The 23,692-nt window shown below is 37.0% G+C and overlaps 1 long non-coding RNA gene across 2 annotated transcripts in view; it reads right to left on the bottom strand.

Moving 5' to 3' along the window:
• The window catches only part of LOC141504397 (uncharacterized), a 164,258-nt gene that overhangs the window by 97,740 nt on the left and 42,826 nt on the right, over positions 1–23,692 (bottom strand). The window contains exon 1 of one of the 2 annotated variants that reach the window (XR_012473351.1): positions 17,542–18,119. The exons of the other annotated variant lie outside the window; for it this stretch is intronic. This is a non-coding gene — a long non-coding RNA (uncharacterized LOC141504397). Of the gene's footprint in view, positions 1–17,541; positions 18,120–23,692 lie in introns of those variants that run through there. 2 annotated transcript variants of the gene reach the window in all.

Here is a 23,692-nt window from a genome sequence, read left to right as displayed (position 1 = left end):
TTTATACTTCTGGTCAAAATTATACTACCAACTAAATATCAATAGTTTTAAGATGAGAACTTAGTTTACGATTAATTCTATAATAGTAATGATATGAATTAACATTTATGTAGCACTTTGAGGTTTACAAAGTACTTTACATATTTTAACTCATTTGATATAGCACTGTTCCTGTAAGAGAGCATGTGCTTAAAATTCACAAGTACTGGCAGTTCCCAGCTGACAAATGGATTATGTTCAAAAAGTGCATTTGTAAATAAGTTTGAAATTTAAAACACATTTTCCTATGGGTATTTTCCCCTTCAATTCTCCAGCGACCTGTGCTTTCATCATTGTAGGTGCTCCTTCCATTAATGACTTTCACCCCCACTCCAGACATAACCTCCCCACCACCACCATGACTTAGAGAAAGTCTTTGAGAGTTGTCATGGCCAAAACTCCCTATCACTCTGCAGCTAATTTGATGATGAGCCTCCCTGAATTTAGCCAGACTGGTCCTTGGATGACAGACATTTAATCTATAACTAAGCTTGTACTTGGAACCTTTGCAGCTTTGTAGGTATGCCAGAGCATGACTGACACAACCCATGGGAGCTCAGTGTCACCCTTGTACCACCCTTGAGACATCAGAGGACAACTTTAATAGAAGGTTATAGAAACAAGATTATTATAGGTTAGAGTCCCAGATGATACATATATATATATATATATATTATAGATAGATAGATAGATAGATAGAAGAGACAGACATATACAAAGACAGATGGTTCAAAGAGAGAGAAAGAGGGGTAGAGAGTCAGAAATAGAGAAGGAAGAGGAAAGAGGAGAAGGGAGGGAGAGACAGAGAGATAAAAAGGGGACAGAGGGAAAGAGAGAGATAGAGAGGACAGAGATAGACAGGAAAACGAGGGAGAGACAAATAGAAAGCTACAAAGAGAAAGGGAGAGAGAGAAAAAAGAAAGAAAGAAAGGGGGAAAGCTTTATTGGCATAAAGTGTTAATAACTCTGAGTAAATTTTATAAATGGTATGGAAAGATGCATAAGTAGCTGTTCCTATAGCATTGGTGAAAGTGAATGGATCTGCCACTTACACTTGTAATCCATCTGGTCTTTTGTTCTACAGCAAAGGTCTTGGCTATTAATATTTTCATGGAATGACAGTCTGACAGTCCACAGAGGGTATTGCTCAAGCCAATAAATGTTTATTCTTCAAATAAGACCTCAATAAATGGATTTACTAATAACTGCTTGCTCTCTCCCCTGTGACTTTGGTGGGTAGAGTGAGATTTAGAGATCATGGTTAACTATTTCTATGTGTTTTTGTAATGTTTAGATAATGCTTTTGATCTTGTGGAGCTACAGTTATTACTGACTGCATTTACAGATGGCAGAGTTTTCCATCATTCACACCAAAGCTCCTTTCCATTGATCCTGGTTATTAAGGGTCAGCTTCTCCTTCAGTGGCTGATATGCCATCACCACTATCGTCGCTGCTTACATGTACTTGGGGTGATGTGGTTCAACAATTTTCATGACAATATCCTGGGAAGCATGTAGTATAATCATTGTTATCCTTGGTCTACCTATCTATGAGAAAACTGCAACTTAGGGAGGCTAATGATCTTTCCTAAAGTCATTCAGCAGGTGCAAGAGCCTAGCCTCAAATCCAAACCTTCTGATTTCAATTTTCCATTTTCTTTGTTATACTACTTTTCTATGTTATTTGAAAAGATGGTTCTCTCAGAATTACTGCCAAGCAATAGCTGACATCAGCTGTGACACCTCACAGATGGTAATTTCTTTATTTTTGTTTTAATGGCTGTAAGCCCAAAAGATAATGGTTATACCTGAAATCTTCTTGTGCCAACTATTAGTATGAACCCTTCAGGCTCCTCAAGGAAGTGCATGGTTTATGTCAGATGACAGTGTGTTATAGTGAATAATCAAGCTAAAACTTTTTAAGGAAAGAGAGACAACATGATGTAGTATAAAGGGTGTTGACCTGGAAATCAGAGGATCTGAGCTCAAGTGCTAGTCCTGCCAAGAGACTAGCTAGGTGAATGTTGGACAGCCTTTTCATGACAGCTTCAGGTTTCTTTTTTGATCATTCAAAAGAAGTAAAAAAGAAACAGGGAGATTATATATTAAATGATACCTATAACTGAACCCAGCTCTAAAAACCTATTATTCTATGAAATTGAAGTCATAAAGCTTATTTTATTCTTAGTTTTACTCTTACCAAGCCAAAAAAAGATAATAAAAAACTGCCAAAGGAACAGACCCAACAACATTTCACATGAAGCCAATTTACATGCCTTTCAATTTTTCCAGGAGCAGGTTAGCTTGTTTGTCATACTTGGGACAATGGTTCTGTTACTGTGATATCTTTGGAATGTTCCTTCTCAATGACTGTTCATCTTAACAACAGACAATAACATATCTTGGCCTAATAGATTGCTGAACTTAAAGTCAGGGAGGCTTGGGTTCAGTTCCTAATTCTGACCCTTATTAGCTGTGTGACTTTGGGCAAATCATTTTAACCTCTCCAAGCTTAAATTTCCTCATCTATAAAATGATGGGATTGGACAGGGAGGCCTCTGAGGTGCTTAATAGACTAAATCTATGATCCTATGAGACATTGTGTGGGTGTTTTGAATCCTGTCTTTGATTAATCAACAACACACATTTATTAAGCACTTTCTATTTGCCAGGAATAGGGCTAATCACCCATGATATGCCCATGTGGATTCATTATCCTCTGTGAAGCAGATCTGAAACTTGATCATGGGGATTTTAAGGCTATACTAAGATGAACCTTTGGGAAAAGAACAGGAGCATATGAAAGCCAATACCAGGATATTCTACAGATCCAGGATTAACCAAACCCAAAGCATTTTCTTCTTGCCCTTTATTTCCCCAACACTTACACCCCAACCTTAGTCCTTCTTCCTCTCAGGTTTCATATTGCTTAATTATTCCTGATTATAAGGTTATATGATAATCATACAGTTCTTGAAATTGTGAAAAGGCAAATTACATCTGAGTCACTGAGGGTCTTTAAAATCAAACCCCAAAGCCGGAACTCAGTTTTATGGCCCTCTGTGTTTTGAAGCAATTCTAATCCCCCCTCTTTAGAGACCATTATGATGCTTTATATAGAACAGTAAAACAACTTGGTCCATTAACCTTTTAAAATGACAGTACCTTCGTAAGCAAGAGCTTCTGATGCAAACCTGAGAAAATGAGATTCTAAGCTTTGGAAAAGGGATTCCAGATGCAGTTAGTCCTTTGTTGCCCAAATATCTGGCAGAAGCTTCCTCTTTATGGAATTACAGACGCTGCCAGCTTCTTCACATCTCAGAGGTGGTGGCAGGGTATAGGCAAAACAATAGTTCTCTTAAGGGCACTTCTGGTGTAGAAACATCTTGGTTCAAGGTTGCTGGTCAAAACAGGCAGTAGTAGGGGCAGCTAGATGGTGTAGTGGATAAAGCACCGGCCCTGAAGTCAGGAGTACCTGGGTTCAAATCTGGTCTCAAACACTTAATAATTACCTAGCTGTGTGGCCTTGGGCAAGCCACTTAACCCTGTTTGCCTTACGAAAAAACCCCTCCAAAAAACAAAACAAAACAAAACAAAAAAAACAAAACCCAGGCAGTAGTAGCTAGGTCTGCATCTTTGGAGGAAGCAACTTCTCATGTTCCATATGAAGGAGATCTTGCAGATGCTATGAAGAGCAAGACCCTCGGATGTGGAAGTGATGTGTCCAGGCTAAAAGTCTAAGATTTCTGGGATGTGACACAGATTCTCTTAAGACTCTTCAAACTTAAGGACCACTGCTCACTATTGATAATTCAAGTGGGAGCACATGAGGCTGCCAAAAGTAAATGGAAAAGTTTGTCTGGGGATTATGAAATCCTAGGCAGAAAAGTAAAGGATATAAGGGGAATGGAAGGCACTGCCAGGTGATCTAAAAAGATGATAGTACTATAGAAGACAATATGGCTAATAAACAACTCATTAAAAATGAACCTATCTAGGTAACTCAGTGGACAGACCACTGAACTTGGAGACAGAAGACCTGAGTTCAAATCTAACCACACTTACTAGTTGTGTGATCCTGGGCATGTCACTTAACTTTGCCTTAGTTCCTCATCTATAAAAGGGGCTAGAAAGAAATAGTAAATCACTCTAGTATCTTTGTCAAGAAAAACCCAAATGAGGTCACGAGGAGTTAGACATAACTAAACATGATTGAACAACAAGTAAAACAAGATTCAAACTTGAACTCTTACCTAGGAATGGGGGTACATCAAACAAGACTTGGGAAGAATGTATTTATTAAGCTCTAGATTGAAATAATTGGGAATACTTAGCCTGTAGAAGGGATAACTTGAGGAGAATGTGATGACTCTTTCAGTATTTGAAGATTCATCACATGGAAAAGGATTATATTTGTTTTTCTTAATCTGGAAGCAGAACTGACTCTGGATGTATTGGAGAGTGATGGATTTAGGCTAGCTATAAGGGAAAATTTCCAAACAATTAGAGATAGAAATTGAATGTTTTTAGATTATCAAATATATATATATATATATTATATATTTATCTGTTTGCATGTCATATTACCCCCTCTTTCACCTTTCCCCATAGAATATAAATTTCTTGAAGGCAGGCAAGTTTTTATCTTTGTTTTTCCAGTCCCTAACACAATACCTTGCACATAGTAGACTCTTATTATAGGCTGCTTGATGGCTTAGTGGATAGAGAATAGGTCTTACTGAGTCTTGCCTCAGACACTATCGATTTGACCCTGAATGAGTCACTTAACCTCTCTCAGTTTTATCTGTAAAATGGGAATAGATTTACCTTACAGGGTTGTTCTGAGGGCCAACAAAGTTTAAATACAGAGTGCCTTACAAACCTTAAAATTTAAATGCTGTATAAATGCTAGCTATATTAGTATCATCATCATTGTCATCATCATTCTATGTTTATTGGATTGATTTAGATTACATAAAAATAGGATACCTTGGGAGCAAATAATGTATAGTGGAAGGAATTCTGGACTTTTAATTAGAAGAGACACTATAGTTGATTCCCCTCTCTGACACCATAGGTTGATTATGGATAAATTACAGTCCCTTAGTTTCCTCATATATAAAATGGTGATAATATCTATATTCTATTTTTAATGTCTATAAATTCTCAGGATTTTTGTGAGAATCAAATTATATAATGTAGAATTTTAAAAATATTAAAGCACTGAAAAATGTCAGTTATATTGATACTATATTATTAATAATATCATATTAAAATAATTATTATTCTAGTCTAACCTCCCTGGAAGTCTTTAGGTAGAAACTGGAAATGTGGAAGAGGCTTGGCTATGGGTTGGATCAAGTCCTTTCTAAACCTTAGATTCTGTTTTTCCTGGGGCTGGTTGACCTTAGCTATGATGATGAAGTGGTTATGGTGACATCAGGAAGGAAGAGAAGTTTAAAAATTCTAAGTCAGATGCCATAGAAAGCAGCCAGTATGAGAGGAAGAAGAATGTAGAAGAACTTGCTAAAACTCAGATGGGAATGATGTTCTAGAAGGGTGGCAATGATACTGATAGTGATGGTTTCAAATGCTCATATCCCAGAATATGAGTAATAAAATGGATGATTAATTTTGATATATCTTAGCATATATCATACAGACTTGCTAGGATGTGAGTCATCATTGCAATAGGGCAATGGAAGAACTGACCTTGTTCAAGAAGAATTGAATAGGTTTGAGGGGAAGGAGCCTAGCATTATTTAGTACGAGGATCTGTGTTGAAATCCAAGAACCTCTTGAGGAAGACCCGGTGGATAGCATTTGAGGAAGACTTATAAGAAGGACAAACAGATAATAAACTTTTAGTAATAAAATACAGATCCCCAGAACAACTGCAGGGATTTTTAATCCAGACCACATTGATGGCATAAAGGCAAAATATAATTTTGAGGAGGGGAAGAGGGAGAAACTCCAACAATCTGGACAATTTTTGGAGATCATTCTCTGATAAACTTAGGGCAGGAGAGAACTTCTGATGGCAGATATATGGTGTAATATAATTTTGAACTCGGAGTCAGGAAGATCTGAGTTTGAATCACTAGGTATGTGACCCTGGCCAAGTCATTTAATCCCTACCCATTCAGATCTCTCTCTCTCTCTCTCTCTCTCTCTCTCTCTCTCTCTCTCTCTCTCTCTCTCTCTCTGTGTGTTTTTTAAAATGGGAATGAGAAAAGTACTTATAGCAATAGGTTGTTGTGAAGATGAAATGAGATAATACATATAAAGTGTTTTGCAAATCTGCTAGTTATTATTAGTGTTAATAATAATTTAAAAGGAAGAGAGAATGATCAGGATTATTGCTATTCTGGATCCTGTTTTGGCCAATAAGGAAGAACTATTTAGTAAAATAGAAATGACAGGATCTTTGGGAAGCATCAACCATGTTTTCTTATAGCTTGAGATAATAACTAAATCTATGCTTTTGTATAGCATTTTAAGATTAAGCACTTTCATCATCATCATCATAATAGTAATTAGCATGTATATAAACACATTCACCCTAAGCACTTTACATTTACTATTGTCATTTGATCCTCACAATAGGAAGTGGGTGCTGTTACTAACCTTCATTTTTTTTAGATGAGGAAATGGAGGCAAGCTGAGGTGGAAGAAGATGATATGTGTATTTTCAACCCCATTTTCCAAATGGGAAATACCAAGCCCAATTTGATATGTGTCTTAAATTCTAGAAAAAGATGATTTCAAAGAGTTTAGAAAAACAATTGAATTTCATAGCCTAAAATTCCATTGGGGTTGCCTACTCAAGAAGGATGGATGGATGATTCCCTAGAATGAAATTCAGGGGATTTAAACATACATAATTTTGATGAAGGAGGAAAGGACACTTGTCCTAGTTTCTAATTCTGATCTTAGAAAGATATGGATAGAAGATAGAAATAAAACACTGTGATTTACTTTTTTGAACAATTTGAGTAATAATACTGATATTAATCATAAATGCTAGCATTAATGGATTTTTTGAAAGTTTTCAAAATGTTTAACAGACATTGCCTCATTTGATCCTCACACCAATCTTCAAAGATAGGTACTATTATCATCTTCATTTTACAAAGGAGAAAACTAAGACAGACAGAGGTTAAATGAGTTGCCCAAGTTTGCTACAAGGCTAGATTTGAACTCAGATTTTCTTGACCACCGAGTATCCAAACTTTTAGCTCTTCTGGACCACCAAAGACTTGTCAAGGATAGCATTTAGAATTTAATATTTATGACTATAATGTAACCCATATAACCAAGGAGTATAATAGTAAAAGTTAATAATACTGTAAGAATAGACTTTGAGAGTGGCAGGTAGCCTGCAGGTCATGGGTTGGACACACTTGACTAGATGCTTAATGGAAGTAATAATAATGAAGAGATCATAGACCATTTAAAATATTATGAAGATTGTTTGTTGTTCAGTCATTTCATCTGTAATCCCGTTTGGGGTTTTCTTGGCAAAGATATTAGAGTGATTTGCCATTTTCTTCTCCAATTCATTTTGCAGATGAGAAAATTGAGGCAAACAGGATTAAATGACTTGAACTCAGAAATATGAATCATTCTGACTCCAGACCCAGTACTCATAACTACAGTATTGCCTAGCTGCCCGTTGAAGTCTGTTTACTAAGTCAAAAAGGGGCAGGGTTCTGCCTCAGTGAAGGAATCCCCATAGAAATGAATAAAATTGTGGTCACTTGAATTACTAAGTAAGTGGTTGGAAGCTGAATGTAGAGTGCCTGTACCACACTCAGGAAGTAGTTTACGGGTGCTATTTTCCACTTCTTGAAATGACAGAGTCACTTAATAGCACTTTTCCTTTAGAGAAATCATTCTATGGACAACTCTGTACCAGGAAGTTTTTTCCAAACTTAACTTCTGAACCCATTCATTTGGTTCCCTCCTCCTCAATCTCTAATAACAACCTCTAGGAAGGAGCTGTTTTAGAAACAACTACACAGTGAGATACATAGAACTGCAACCTACCATGCAGGGCCATGGAACATACAATAGGTTCTAAATGAGTGGGGTAGATAATAAGTTCTGCAGGAGCTCCGACAAGGGATCAATTGTGTGAATTGGATTCATCCATCTGTACAATATATGATTTGATTTGGGCCTTGAAGGAAAAGTAGTATGTGGACAAGTGGAGAGCAGGGTATAGGTCATTTAGGCAGAGGCAGTGGGGAACAAAGGCCTGGAGGTGGTATGGAAATGATAGGTTTGAGGAAGAATGAGTAGGTTGACTTGACTGAAGCAGAAGAGAGAAAAATGAACTTGTAGTTAAAGTACTTTTATTTTTATATCAGAGTAATTTTAAAATAAATCCATTCTCTTATCCCTACCCAGCAAGCTGTATTTTGTAACAAAGATTTCTAAAAGAGGGAAATAAGTAGTTCTGGGAAACTAATACATTAGTCAATACATTAATACAAGTCTGATAGTACATGCAATAGGAAGACATTCTTCATTTCCATCATTTCAAACCTTTCCTTTTTCCTATCTTTTTTCACTTTCAAATGGCTACAGGGAAAAGAGTGATTTAAGTACCTGTGCACCTGGGTACTTCTCATCTGTCTTTCTTGGTCACTATCATTAATCTAGTTCTGAACTGTGGAATGTCTGGAGGGTACAGTGATTGCTCCAAAGACATACAATCTGTTTGTGATGGGATTGGAAACCTATCTTTCATCCCTATTTCCTCATCCACCTGTTGATTAACCAACTTACCCTGGCATGTTGTGGCTACATGTGGCACCTTAGCGGTTTCCTCATCTGCAGTTTCATTATGGTCTTATATCCTATGAAAAACACTTTGATTTCTATGATAATTGAGTTATAAGGACCTGAGTGATAAGGAATGATTACTTTACTTCTAGGTATAGTAATAATAGATTTCCTCACAAACCTGCTCTTTCATCCAAATAATGGCATTTCCCTTGACATCCAGGAGATCTCTGACTGCAGCATATGATTTTGATTGTTCTCTTTACTGACCTCTTAATGTAATGGAAGCCTTAGGAATTGAGTTCATTTTTTTTGGAAGAGTGGTTAGTTTTTAGGAGATATGTGAGGTCAGAGGTATTTCTACAATTCATAGAAAGACAAAAAGGAATTCCCAATCAGGGATCATAGCCACCTTTGGCTTACTACATTTAGCTCAGTATCATTTCCTGTGGTGACTGCTATTAACTTCCTTCTACTCCATCTGTGCATTACCAGGTAGAAGGTATATAAAGGGATGAATAGAATTTATTTTTTCCCCTGAGGCTTCAATCAGTGCCAGTTCCTATATTGATGTTGATCTTTAGCCCTCCTTTTGAATGGCAATTACATTGGTTAAAAATTAAAGATTGTTTCCTAAGGTAGAGGTCCTGAACTGGCAGGAATTAATAAAATATTCTGGGAATTGGGTAGCAAAGGGAATGTGTGAGAATCCCAACATTCCAGGGACTTATAGGAGATGGACCAAAGAAGCAAGATCTTTGAGATGAGAGGGCTGTGATAGAAGTCAGAAAGGACATAGATTAGAGGAAAAACTAAAAATCTGGGACTCAAATATAATGGAATACTATTATGCTATAAGAAATGATGAATATGAAGAATTCAGAGAAGCATAGAAAAACTTAATTGAAGCAGTGCAGAATGAAGTAAGCAGGACCAGGAAAACAACATATCCAATTTAACAGCAATGCAAATGGAAAAAGTTTGAAAAATTAGAAACCCTGGGAAAATTGTTGAAAAAATCCATCTCCTCTTCTTTGCAATTGTAGGAGACTATGGGAATATAATATTGCTAAATTGTGATTTTTGTCTTTCTTGTATATTTTGTTAAAAATAGATGGTAGTAATAACATTGATGTGTATATTTGTCAGCAGATAGCTGTTTATTGCTAAATAACTTAGGTGAAACAGACAGTATGAGTCCCTGGAAACTATTTAAGGGAAATAGCATAAAGTCAATCAGTCAACAAACATTAAGTACCTACTGTATGTTAAGCACTCTGCTAGGTGCTGGGCATACAAAGACCGAAAAAAATAGCCCAATACTTGCTCTCAAAGAGATAAAGAACCCTGGGAAATGAGAACACCTAGGTTCTAACCTCTTTAACCATGTTTCTTTGGGCAAGACACAATTTCTCTGATCATCACTTTCCTTAATTGCAAAATGATGGGGTTGATTTAAGTCAGAGGTTCTTAATCTAGGGGCCAGGGAAACTTTAAATTCTAGATAATTCATGAACTTGAATGAGAAAATATTACATTTTTACTTCAATATAATTGCTTTCCTTTGTAACCCTATGTAGTTTATGTGCATCTAAGAGCTTTATTCTGAGAAAAGGTTCATAGTTTTCACCAGATTGACAAATGGATCCATGATATATATAAAAAGAGTTAATCTCTGTTCTTAATGACCTCTTGGCTTCAATATCTAGGCTTTCATCATCAGCTTTTTTTATTTCCAGTTTATGATGTAGAGTGGGGATAGCTTTTACCTTTTAGGTCATGGGACATAGAGTTAAAAGAGATCTTAGAGATAATTTAATTCAAACTCCCATTTTACAGATAAGTTAACTGAGACCTAGAGGGAGATTAAGTTACATGTCAATGTTGTGTAGCAGCAAGATCAGACTTAATCCTAGGTCCTTATGATTCTAAACTTGGTATATTCCAATATACCTCATGTCTGATTTCAGCTGAATCAAGGATTAAGGATTATTTAATAGGGAGTTTATGATTATTAACAGTTATGGAGGGGCAGTGATGGTGTATGGGATAGAGCCATGAAGACCTGAGTTCAAGTCCCATCGCTAACACACTTACTGTGAGACCCTGTAATTTATTCTTTACTCTAGCCTAGGTTAATTTTTTATAAAGTTATAAATAAGGTGACTATTTTCAATGGTAGATGGAGTTTCCTTATATGGTGGTTTCCTGTACTAACAAAATTACAAAACTAGGTGTTATTCCCTATTAATAGTTAATGGTGGAATCATTTGTTCCTCTCTCTCTCTCTCTCTCTCTCTCTCTCTCTCTCTCCTTCCTTGCTTCCTTACCTCCAAATATCTATCTACGTGTTTGTCTATCTATCTATCTATCTATCATCTATCTATCTATCTATCTATCTATCTATCTATCTATCTATCTATCTATCATCTATCTATTGACTTCATTAGTCTCTGCTCTGCAGTTCTCTAATTTAAAGGCAAAACTTGAAGGCCTGAGTAGGTTAGAATCTTTCAAACACACATATGCTGAACTTAGTTTCATCCTGAGACTGCAAGGGAGCAGGGACAAACCTGGCCTTTTTTGACTTCAATCCAATATTAATCACTTCATTTCCATCTTCCTACTAAAGGGGCTTTGTATGTTGACTTTAAGTCTCACCATGTTTTCTCCATAAAGACCCAGGGCTACCTAGTGCCTCCATTGGGTCTATCCTCTAGCTACAGTGAATATCAATTATTGATATTTCCCCTGATGAAAGAATGAAATCCTGCTTTCTCATCCTCCAGACAGATGATGATATACGTTCACAGAAAAGGTGTGGGAATGCTATTGCTACCTCCCTAGTCCGCATACAGCAAATGGATGTTTCAGGTTTCTTTTGTTTTGTGCTGCTCTGTTTCCATGGTAATGGGTTAACTTCAGCAAGTATGAAAAAGAGAGGGTGGGGAAACTAGAGAATGAAGGGAGAAAACAACTACCTGGGGGGAAGGTTCCTTTTGGTGGCAGGGCATTCATGAGGCTTGGTTTTCACCTTTTGGGGGGGTAGAATGGGGTTAGACACTGCTTTGTAGCTAGGTTATTACTCTTGGAGCTAGTTTTTGGGTTAGATTCTGCTTTGTAGTTAGGTGTTACTCTTGGGGCCAGTTTTTATTCCATCTAACCCCATCTCTGGCTCCCACATTCTGGAAGGTCTCCTTCTTGCTCCATTGCTGTGAACTCAGAAATCCCAAGAAAATCCAGAGATCTCTTTACAGAGTCCCAGGCACTAGAGAAAGAAAACAGACCTTCTTGAATCAGGGTTTGAGTGGCTTTCCTGAATGGTAGCCAGTTGTCTTGGTTTTCTCTGTTTCTTTGTTCTTTCAGAGCGGAAACCTCCAAACCTGGCTTAAATCTGCAAACATGGCCTCTTCATCTAACAAATGACCCAGTGGCTCCCTGCTAAGTGGTTCTGTTTGGAGAAGAAAACAGTTTATGGGGTGTTTTTAGTTGCAATAACACCTAGTAATGGTGGAGAAGTATAGGGAGTCACACTTGGCTGAATTGTTTCTGGTTACAGAAGCCAGGACAAATAACAAATACAATAACACCTTATTGGCCTCCTGAGGGCCGACCTGTACCGCATAAGTGAATTTTTCTCTTAACTGAAGATTATTTTTTCAAGCACCTGAACTTTAAAAACATCTTTTTTTTAAAAAATCATTTGGATGGAAATCTTTCTTAAAATGCTTTTCTGTCTTGTTAGACTATCCTGACTATACTTGTAAACATTCTTTGATACCTCAGGAGAGCCATTAGGAACTTCAGATATCGTATTACATATAATGAAATGGTATCTTCTAGGCCTATTGAGTTGTGTGATGTCAGGGTCCTTTGACCTTCGAACTTCTGGGATGCTATAACTTCTTCAACATTGGCAGATATAGAAGAGTGAGCAAAAAAGGTGCTGCTGAGGATCCAGCTACTGCTGACCATGTGAAATAGTCATCATCCCTACCCTTGGGCACTCTGTAGCCAGACCTCAGACAGCTGCCAGCATGATCCAGCTTGTAGGACTTTCATTGGATTTAGAGCTGATCTAGTCACCCCCCCCCCTTCTCATTTTACAGAGGAAGAAATTGAAGTTCAGAGAGATAAAGTTGCCCAAGGTTGCAGAGGCTGGATTTGAACTCAAGCCTGGTCTTCTTTTCACTGTATCCTACTACCTCCCAAGGTCATGGAGCTAGTAAATATCAGATTTAGGATCTTGGCCCTGCTGTGGGGGCACAGGCCGAGGAAAACAGAGACAAACAGAAAAAAGTCCCCAGACAAAACAGACTGGCATTTTCCGCTCCCTATCACACAACTGTACTGTCTTGCCATGAAAAGTTGTCTCATAGGCTCATAGATTCAGAGGCCAGAAGTCAATACTCTCATTTTATAAAGAAGGGCAAAAGCTCAGAGAAAGGAAGTGATTTTAATCAAGGTTATATAGGTCTTAAATTTCCTGTTTTCCTTTCTCTCTTCCCTCTCTCTTCCTTTTTTTTTTTAGGTCAATTTGCTCTGTAATCATAGTATAGTGTGCCATTTTATGAATGCCAACATAGTGTCTTTTATTATCTTTTCCTATAGGGAAAAGGTAATAAGCATTTATTTATTAAATATCCACGAAGTGCCAGTCACTGTGCTAAGTGGTTTACAAATATTATCTTGTCTTATCCCCACAACAACCCTATAAAGGAGATACTATTATTATCTCCATTTTACAGATGAGGCATAAAAGAATTGCCCAGGGTCACTCAGATAAGCATATGAGACTAATTTTGACCTCACTCTTTCCTGATTCTAGATTCTAACCACTGTATCACCTGGCTGTCTTAAAGCTGATAAAAGATCCAAATGTTCTTCACTTATTGCCTACGGGGTGCTGCATATTGCCTTTTCATTTAGTACTTACATTCTACGTCTAAAAATTCCATGTCTACCACCTCTCTTTTTTCTGGTTCCCTCTCTTCTCTTCCTCCCAATGTCAGAATTGGAAACTTCTAGTGCAAACTGTATCTGAACAGGAATCATCTTCAAAAGTAATCAAACAGTCTTCATTTGAAGATATGGAGGGATGAGGAAGGACTTACAATAACCCAAAGCAAACCATTCCCACCTTTTGTTCTGCCATTTTCCAGTCATATCTGATTCCTCATGATCCTATCTGGGGTTTTCTTGGCAAAGATATTGGAGAAGTCTGCCATTTCTTCTGCAACTCATTTTAAAGATGAGGAAACTGAGGCAAACAGGATTAAGTGATTTGCCCAGGGTCATACAGCTTCTAAGTGTCTGGAGCCAGATTAGAACTCAGGAAGAGAAGTCTTACTGACTCCAGCCTGGAATTTTATCCATAACATCATCTAGTTGCCCCATTCCCATTTTAGATACCACTAATTATTAGGCAGTTTTCCTTAAATTGATCTATTCCCTTCTGTATATTCTTTCCATTGTTTCCACTTCCATGTATATACATAGATGTAGATGAACATACATACTTTTGTCTTCCTTCTAATTTAGAGGTTGTGAATATGGGACCTGTGAATTTGGTTTAAAATATTATTTTGATAGCTATATTCCAGTATAACTAGTCTCCTTTGTAATTGTAGGTATTTTATTTTCTACATTTAAAAACATTAGTCTGAGAAGGAGTCCATAGGTTTCATTAATCTCCCAATGGGGTCCAAGACCAAAAAAAAAAAGGTTAAGTACCCAGGACCATCAGTTCTGCAAATGCACTTAGAATGGAGTTGTGCCAATAGCTCGCTAGAAGCTGTTTTTCTAATTTCTTTTTATCTAGACTCTAGAGAGCCTCAAACCCCTAATAATCTCTGTTCAGGGCTACTACCTGCAGCTGCTGCTTGTCCCACCCACAGATCTAACTTCCTTAAAGTGGAAATGGGTATTTCTGCTCACCCCTGCACCAATTGGTGTGGGAGTCTACCATTTCTTTCATATTTAGGGAATACTTTTACAGAACATTTTTGTCCTCATCTTAGTAGAATGATGTGATTCTACTAGAGCAATGGAGGACTGGGATAATGGGGACAAGCTGCTGCTGCTCTTGTCCTATGGAACCTTAAGAACTTGAGGGCATCTTTGACCTCTGGGAGCTCCCCCACAGGATTCCTCAGGAATACCTAAAGTTGCTTCAGCTTAAAGTAGCCCAAGTCTAGGCATGGTTGTGGTCTGAATATCCTCAAAGAAACTGAAAAGGAAACCAGGTGTGAATGTTTCATTCTCAGGATGCCAGCGGGCTTCTGAAAAATGTTCTTTAACTCAGACAGGTATGATCACAGTCTTCAACTAAAGTGAACCGACATAGACATCCTTGGAACTCCACAGTGTTCGATAGTAAATACCCTCATACCCAAATCTGGGGATAAAAAGGCTGGAAATTTTTTTTCTTTTGCAAAAGTGAAAAATTATCAAAAATTGGTAATGTGTAAGTTGTTCCCTTCTGCTTATATTATTGTTAGTAGGATGAATTCCTACTAACAATGCTGACTGCCCATAACTGTTTTAGAGAGAGGATTTTAATGCAGAATTGGGAAATCTTGACAGCATGACTTTATGCTTTTTTTTGCTTTCTTTGAAAAGCCTTAATATCATGGGCGGCTAGGTGGCACAGTGGATAAAGCACCGGCCCTGGAGTCAGGAGTACCTGGGTTCAAATCCAGTCTCAGACACTTAATAATTAACTAGCTGTGTGGCCTTGTGCAAGCCACTTAACCCCATTTGCCTTGCAAAAAAAAAAAAACTTAAAAAAGCCCCCTTAATATCTTCTGAAGTTCGTTCATTAATGTGAAAACTTACAAGATGGCACTCAGCTGAGCCTCCTCATGGAGATTAAAGTTATGAATTTATTCATCTGCTGGGGGCAAGTATTTCGATCAGTGTGACCTGGTTGATAAGCCATCTTGATATAGTTAAATACTTGTGATATGAAAGATGCCAGCGACATTATTACCAAGCAAAATAGCCAGCTCTTAGAAGATTTTTCTCCAAGATTTTAGTGTTGGATAAGAATTTTAAATTTAATTTCTGCAACTGAAATTGACACACACACACAGGTAGAGGGGTGTTGTGCTTCAAAAGACCAAATTGGCTGAACAGTATGTCACATATTTTTGCCAGTGAGTTTTGTTTGAAAGTGAATCCTATTATCATCAATGTTTCAGACAGTATAAAGTATCATTTCATAAGTGCAATGTCCCAGATAAAACCCATTTTTAAGTAATAGAATTTTGGATTTTTCTCCAGCTATGAATAGTTTAGATGTTTGGTGGAAATGATGTTTAAAATTACTTTTGCTTTAAGTATGATTAGGATTCTTACAATTCCTTCTGGTAAAAATAAAGTTTAAAAAAGAAAAACCCCAAACCAATTATAATAACTTCTTAATATAATATTAATGGTATAATAACATCCTCTTCTTAGTAATGGGATTAAATAACCCAGATTAAAAGTAAAAAATGTCTGATATTCACAAATCAAACAGGCAAGACTTGAGGAGATAATGTAAAATGAATGAAATATAAATATGTAGAATGAATAACTTAAAATAAACAGAACCTAGTAATGTAAATGATCAGGACTAATAAGTAAAATAATCAGCCTATTAAACTAGCCTAATTTAACAGTAGGCATTCATTACTTATTTATTAGCTGAGAACCCTTGATGTTGTGAAAACTGACAGAAACTAGAGCTCTTTTATAAGTACAGAATTATTTTGGTCTCCTGTACTTTTTGAATATAATATATTATTAGTTGTTATTTAGTTGTTTCTGACTCTGTGACCCCATTTGAAGTTTTCTTGGCAAAGATATTGGAGTAGTTTGTCATTTTCTTCTGCTGCTCATTTTACAGATAAAGAAACTGAGGCAAATAACTTAAATGACTTGGCTAGTCACACATCGAACAAGTATTTGAGACTTCAGGTCCTTCTCACTCCAGGTCCAGAACACTATTTACTGTGTCACTTAGCTCCCCATAGTATATTAGCTATTCTTCTAATTCACTATCCAGACTATTAATTTACACTTTCTTTCTTTAGATTTCTTTTCCTTCTCCCCAATACAGAGATGCTCTTCCAGTTCCAGTTTTTGTAGTCCCATGACTAGATCTAAATATATAATTTCTCATACAAATATAAAGTCTGTCAAAAAAAATTTCACTCTTTATAGGATCCATTAAAGTTCATTAAAATAAAAAATAGAATCCATTTAAGTAATATATTTCCAACTCTAAAAAGATTTGGTCTTTTTTTTTTTGATCCTGAAAAAAGCAGTTTGATACAAATGATACACATTTCTTTTTTTCTGTTTACTTAGTTTTGCCCTCCTTTTAAATGTTAAATAAATATTCCCATGAACAGTCAGTTTAAGTAAAATATTTTGAATAATTTTAAATATTTGTTAAATAATATTTATTAATAATATTTTTCTTCCTTGCTGCCATGCTATTAGCTATTTCTATTGATGGTTTTTCTCCAGCAGTGTCTCTTCTGTTGTGAGCTAGGAAATTAGATATCCAGGACTGCTCAAATTTTACACAGAATAAGAGTAAATGGCCTACATATTTCTACTATGAGTAAAATGAATGAGCTCTGGTTTTCTTCAATAATTCAAAAGATTTGTGATTTTGTCAGTATAGGAACTCTTCCAATTTGAATTGCAACCACTACATACCTGAGGGACATAGTTTCTTGACTTTCTGTGGCCAAAAGACCTGGTAGCTAACCTTCTGGTGAAGAGCTTTCTCTGTTTTGCCCTTCCGGTTCTTGGAACACATTGCTAATCCTTCTAATTCCAAATCTTTCTAGCTATATAGGCCTAGCTAGAGCTTGTGATCTGTTGGCATAACCATTGAGAGTTAGGGCCAAGAACCAGACTCTGAAGAATGTTGACTTTTAGCTTCTAGTACTGCACTGGTAGTACTCTGGTAGGGTCTGTCACTGTGCTCTGAGGAAACTCAAAGGAATTCCCTTACTCCCTCCACGACTCTCAAGGTCCCACTAAGGAAAAAAAACCCAACCCAACCTATATTGCCTTTCCTGTAATACTGAGATTGCTACTCCTAGCTTGTTTCAGGGAAAATTTGGCTTCCTCTTCCCAAAAGCCTAGTGGCCAGTAAATGTGTCTGGGGCCTTATACCTTCAAATTGTGCATGGGGTTTGGGGCAGAAGACAGAATGAGGTAGAATATGAAGAAAGTAAGGTTTCTACTCTCCTCCAAGGTTGTCAATTCATTGCTTACAATGGCTTTTATTTGTGAGATGAGCTAATGGGTTCCAATTCACTTATTGTCTTTGACTGAAAGAGTTTGGGTTTGGTTGCCAGACCCTAACATAACATAACAGAACCACCTAAATGTATTTATATATGCTCTTGACCAGGCTAACAGTTTGCTCTGGGGCTAATCACATTTTTTTAGAACAAAGCAGGAAATTATCCTTATTTAAAACTCAAACATTAAGCTTTGGAGGAAAGCTAAAGTCTAGAAACACAGGCAGCTTGGTTTAAAATGATTTTTTCCTTCTCTAGTATTTTTATCATCCTTTCTTCCTGCCCTCTCCCTTTCTGTGAGTAAATATATGTTATACATACACACACACACACATAAATACAATTTACCAAAGCATAAAGTCACAGGTAGTTAGGTGGGGCAATGGATTGAGCACTGGACTTGTATTTGGGAAGATTCATCTTCTTGAGTACAAATATAGCCTCAGACTCTTACTAGCTGTGGGACCCTCGGCAAATCACTTCATTCCAGTTGCTTTACTTTTCTCATCTGTAAAATGAACTCCAGAAGAAAATGACAAGAAATTTCTTTGCCAAGAAAACACCAAAATGGGGTCATGAATGGTTGAACAAAACTGAAACAATTTAACTACAGCTAATTACGGAAGTAAGCTGACTAGAAAAATAATGGTTCAGTGGAAAGAACACTCTTTCTAGAGTCACACATTTAGGGATCCTTGCTACCTATTGTGATCTTGGTTGTGTCACTGGACCATGGTTTCCTCATCTACAAAATTTAAGGTTGTTACTAGATGAATTCTGAGGTCCTTTCTAATTGTAGATCTATGGTCTTTTGAAGGCTGTGATGGATCTGCCCTACAGCTGCTCATCTGAACAGTGCCAACCCAGCTTACTATTTATTTCCTAGTCCCTAGGTAAGAGTGGTTGGTAGTAGACACATCTACAATTCTAAACTCTAGCTTAACACCTATTACATATGAACTTTTGATCAATGAGGAGGGAAAAATGTGATCAGATCTCTTAAAATTCACTTCTTACTAGTGAAAAATCCCCTGAATAGAAGACCTCTGACTGTGATTGGTAGAATTGTCTTTATGAAGGTCAATAAGTTTTGCCATTTTGCAGAGGGCTAAATTATCCTGGAATAAGTCTCCAACTGACGGCAACCAGTAAGAGAGGACTCACTACCTTCCAAGACTACCAGTTTTTTTCACTTTTGTATAGCCATCCTTTGCTTATATGACACATAAATTTGCTGTTTTACAGTTTCACTCTCTTGCCCCTCTGTCTTTCTCTGGAGGGCTGCATGGAACAAGTTCAATACTTATTTATATGACAATTCTTTAGGTAGACTGTTAGACTTGGAATCAGGAAGACCTGTATTCAAATTCTGCCTCAGATGCATTTTAGATGAATGACCCTGTACCAGTCCCCTTCATTTCTCTAAGACTCAGCTTCCTCATCTGTAAAATGAGAATGATAGCACTTACTATCCAGGCAAGGATCAAATTCGATAACATGTAAAGAGCTTTGTAAGCCTAAAGATGTTATATAAATGCTAGTTATTATTGTTGTTGTTGTTGTTTTTAATTATCTCCCTCAAACTAAACATTACCAGGTCCTTCAACTCTCTGATCCGCATAAAAACTGGAGTGAACATAAGAGTTTAATTTAGTTTAGTTCCTTCCTTTGAAAGATTAGGAACAGCTACATCAATAGATGATATTTATCAATTGCTTTAAGAATTATAAAATTCTTTTTATATACTCATTTAAACCTTCAACAGTCCTATAAGGCAGATACTTCATGTTATGTCATGAGATAATGCTACTCATATTATCTTATGTTATGAGGAAATGACCCCCAAATGAATCCTTAGGTAGATAGAAGTGATGGACAGAATGCATATCTGTCCCTCAAGAGTGGGATGTTGAACTCAACTCTTTGTGTTGGGAATGGTAACATGGAGGTACTCTAAGCCTTCCTGTCATGGGAGCTATGATGGTTAGCTTTTCAATGGGAGGATTTATATCTTGGGAATTGACAAAGTCTACACATCAGCATTTGATTTATTAGTTGGTTGTTTAGATGTAAAGTGATGGACAGAATATTTTTGGAGAGTCAGTTACACATTTATCAACATACCTCTGCTTGGGCATCAACTTTCCCTCTTTCCATGGCATAGCTAAAGTAGTCCCAGTCACCTTAGCCTTTGGGTATAGATTAAAAGAATTCAAAGGCTCAGTATTGTAAAAGATGCCTATGTTCTGATATGTTAGGGTTTGCTTCCCTCTTGTAACATTGGCCTAATAGAAAGGAAAGTGGTTGGAGAGCCAGAAGAGAGCCTTTGACTCTTTCCCATTGTCCTTTCATCTTTCAGTCTTATTCAAGACCTATGTTCTTATAGAGTGAGTTAAGGGTTAGAACCTCCTCTTGTACCTATTCTTAGAAAGAATTAGTTTGGCATTTTAGAATTGGGTCCTGAAATAGAATTTATGCACACAAACAGAGGAAGTGTGGTTTAGTGAAGAGGGGCTGCTCTTGGTGTCTGAAAGGTTTGAGTTTGAATAATACCCTCCCATACACATATTAAATATTTACTAGTTGTGTGATGTTGGGCAAGTCATTTAACCTCTGTGGGCCTCAGTTTTCTAATCTGTAAAATGAGATTCTTGGACTAATTGATTTCTATGGTTCCTTGTCATGGGGATGAGGTTATCAAGAGAAGGAAGATCAACAATGTCAAAGGGAGCAGAAAGGTCAAAAACAATGAGAACTGAGAAAAAAGGCAATTGAGTAAGCAGTTCAGAGATCATTGCTCCTTTGGAAAGAGCAATTTTGGTTAAATGAGGAAGTTAGAAACTGGATAAGAGAGTTAAAAAGAAAATGAGAGGAAAGGTAGTGGTCTTGTAGTTGACCTTTTCCAAGGGTCTTCTTCCAAAGGGAAGAAGAAATATGAATTAGTGAGCCATGTAAAGACTTAAACCATTTTCACTGGTTAAATGCCTAAAATGCTTTCCCTCCTCACCTCTGCTTCCTGACTTCTTTCAAGTACCAGTTAAAATTCCATCCCTAATAAACCTTTCTTGATGAGCCTTAAGAAAAATGCATTCTCTTGGTCAATTGTCTCAGTTTAAAATTTTACATAAACATAGCACATATATACACATGCATATACACAGATACACACACACACACACACACACACACACACACACACACACACACACACAGAGTTTGTATATTCTCTGCCCCTCCTCTCCCAATTAGGTGCTAAGATCCTTGAAGTCAGGGATTGTTTTTTGCTTTTCTTTTTATCTTCAGTTTAGCACAGTGCTGTACATAATTGATACTTGATAAAAGTTTATTGACTGCCTAAATTTATGATTCTTTAGTCCTTTAAATCAGGCAATCCTTCCTCTCATGATCCAGCTCCACTTTGCTGCACTCCATTTGCTCCTCCTTAATTTTCCTTTTTTATTGCTATGATTGTCATACTCAATGATATTCAAGATATATGTTTGTATGCATCTCTACATACATGCACATATATATATATATGTACATACATATTCCCCCCCCAAAAAACAGGCACAAAGACTTACAATGCTAATGAAACATTCAAAGGAGACAAGTGGTAACTATTAAAATCCTACCCTCAGTCACAGGTAAGAAAGCAAATACAATCACCCAAATTTAATCCAATCTACCTTGAGTAAACAAGATTAAGACAAAACAGAACAATTAGCATGCATCCAATTATAGCTACAAGATGAACTGCCCTGAAAATAGGAGGTCAATGCACAGAACACAAGCTTACAAGCAGTGGGAAAGGTGGCATGGCTCATTTCAGAATTCTTCCTGAAGCTCATAAACATTTTGTCTGAAATAGGCTTTACCTCCAAGGAATTTGCTCAGTGTGTGAGCTTGGAGGTCTCAATGACTTCCAAGACTTTAAGGAACCCTGCCTTCTTAGGCAGGGCTTTCATAAAAACAAAAACCAGGGAACAGGAAACTGAATGAACAGTAATCTCTCAGGACTATTGTAAGCTCCACTAGGACACCCCTCTGAATCCGCTGTGCTTTGAACACCTAGTTTAATTCCCTGGCTTTTATGTTCTTCTCTGACAGCATCACCCCATCATCTTCATTCAAATCAGTAAGTATTATCTTCAGGACTTTCAGCTGGCTAGACATTGTTCCAGGTACCTAAGTTTGATAATAATACTTTTGGTCTTTGAATAGACTATGACCCCTACAGCCTTGGAAAGATCAGGCACAATGACCCCCATGGGTCATCAGTAGCTAAAAACACTGAAAGATGATGTTTTGCTATTGTCATTGAGTCGTTTCAATCGTATCTAACTCTTCATGATTCCTATTTGAGACTGTCATTTCTTGGCAAAGAAATTTGCCATTTCCTTCTCCAGGCCATTTTACAGATGAGGAATTGAGGCTGTGTTAAATGACTTGCCCAAGGTCACACAGCTAGTAAGTGTCTGAGATCACATTTGAACTCAGGAAGATAAGTCTTCCTGATTCCAAGTCAAGTTCTCTTTCTACTGCACCACCTAGCTGTCCAGGATTATGAAGTATATGCATAATATATTTGAATTGGAAGGTACTTTCAGAAATCATCTAGTGATATTGAACTGTTTCTTGGAAACTTTATGATAAAAGAACAAGAGAACTTGAGTCTGTGAAAGGCTAACTACAATTAGTCTTTTTTTGATTCCAACATTCACTTTGATGGAGCAAGGAATTTTTTTAGATTGCTCACCCCAGTTGCTTCTGTTTGCCATTATACACAGTGTCATCAGAATTATTGGCACAAATACAGATGTTTCTAAAGAAAGTCTAATGAGGTAAAATATTAGTCAATTTATTCCAAAATAGAGTTTAAGGGAACAGCAATGGTTTATGCTGATAGCATATTCATAAGTAGGTCTTTGTATTTTTCAAAGTCCTGAGGAGGATGACTAGCATGATAAAAAGCCTTGAGGATTACTTGAAGAAATTTAGGATGTTTAGCTTGGAAAAGTTAGCTAGCTAACTTCCAATATTTTTAAGGACTCTCTTATGGAAAATAGGCTAGACTTGTTCTTTGTGGTCAAAGAAGAAAAAGCTAGAAGGAAAAAAAATGGGAGTAGCAGAGGGCTAGACTTTATGAGAACATATTTGAGGAGCTTCTCCTTAGATCTGTGATGTACATATAAATCTTTGGATTAGAATGTCTCTGTCCAAGGAGGCTGTGGATAGACACAGATAGTGGGGACCCCTCTAAGCTGGAAGGATTTTAGAGTACTAGAGATGTAAAGAGAAGGAATAGGCTAGCAGCTAGGAGAGATACTTGCCATTGCCTAGCCTTCAGTGATATATAAGGAAGTTTCACATTCCATTAGTCTGCTATGCCATGCAAAATGGATGCAAGGCAGACTCTGATATAAATATCAGAGGTCTAAGAAGAATAGATTAGAAAGTGTATTGGAAGCTCAAGCCTTGAGAAATGTTCTTTATACTTACTGAACACAGAAAGAAAGGATATTAAACTAGCAAAGCCTAATGAGACTCATGCT

Source organism: Macrotis lagotis, chromosome 1 (genome assembly GCF_037893015.1).
Source record: "Macrotis lagotis isolate mMagLag1 chromosome 1, bilby.v1.9.chrom.fasta, whole genome shotgun sequence".
Lineage (NCBI taxonomy): Eukaryota > Metazoa > Chordata > Mammalia > Peramelemorphia > Peramelidae > Macrotis > Macrotis lagotis.
The sequence above is the reverse complement of the archived record's forward strand: the minus strand, read 5'-3'. Positions and strand labels throughout refer to the sequence as shown.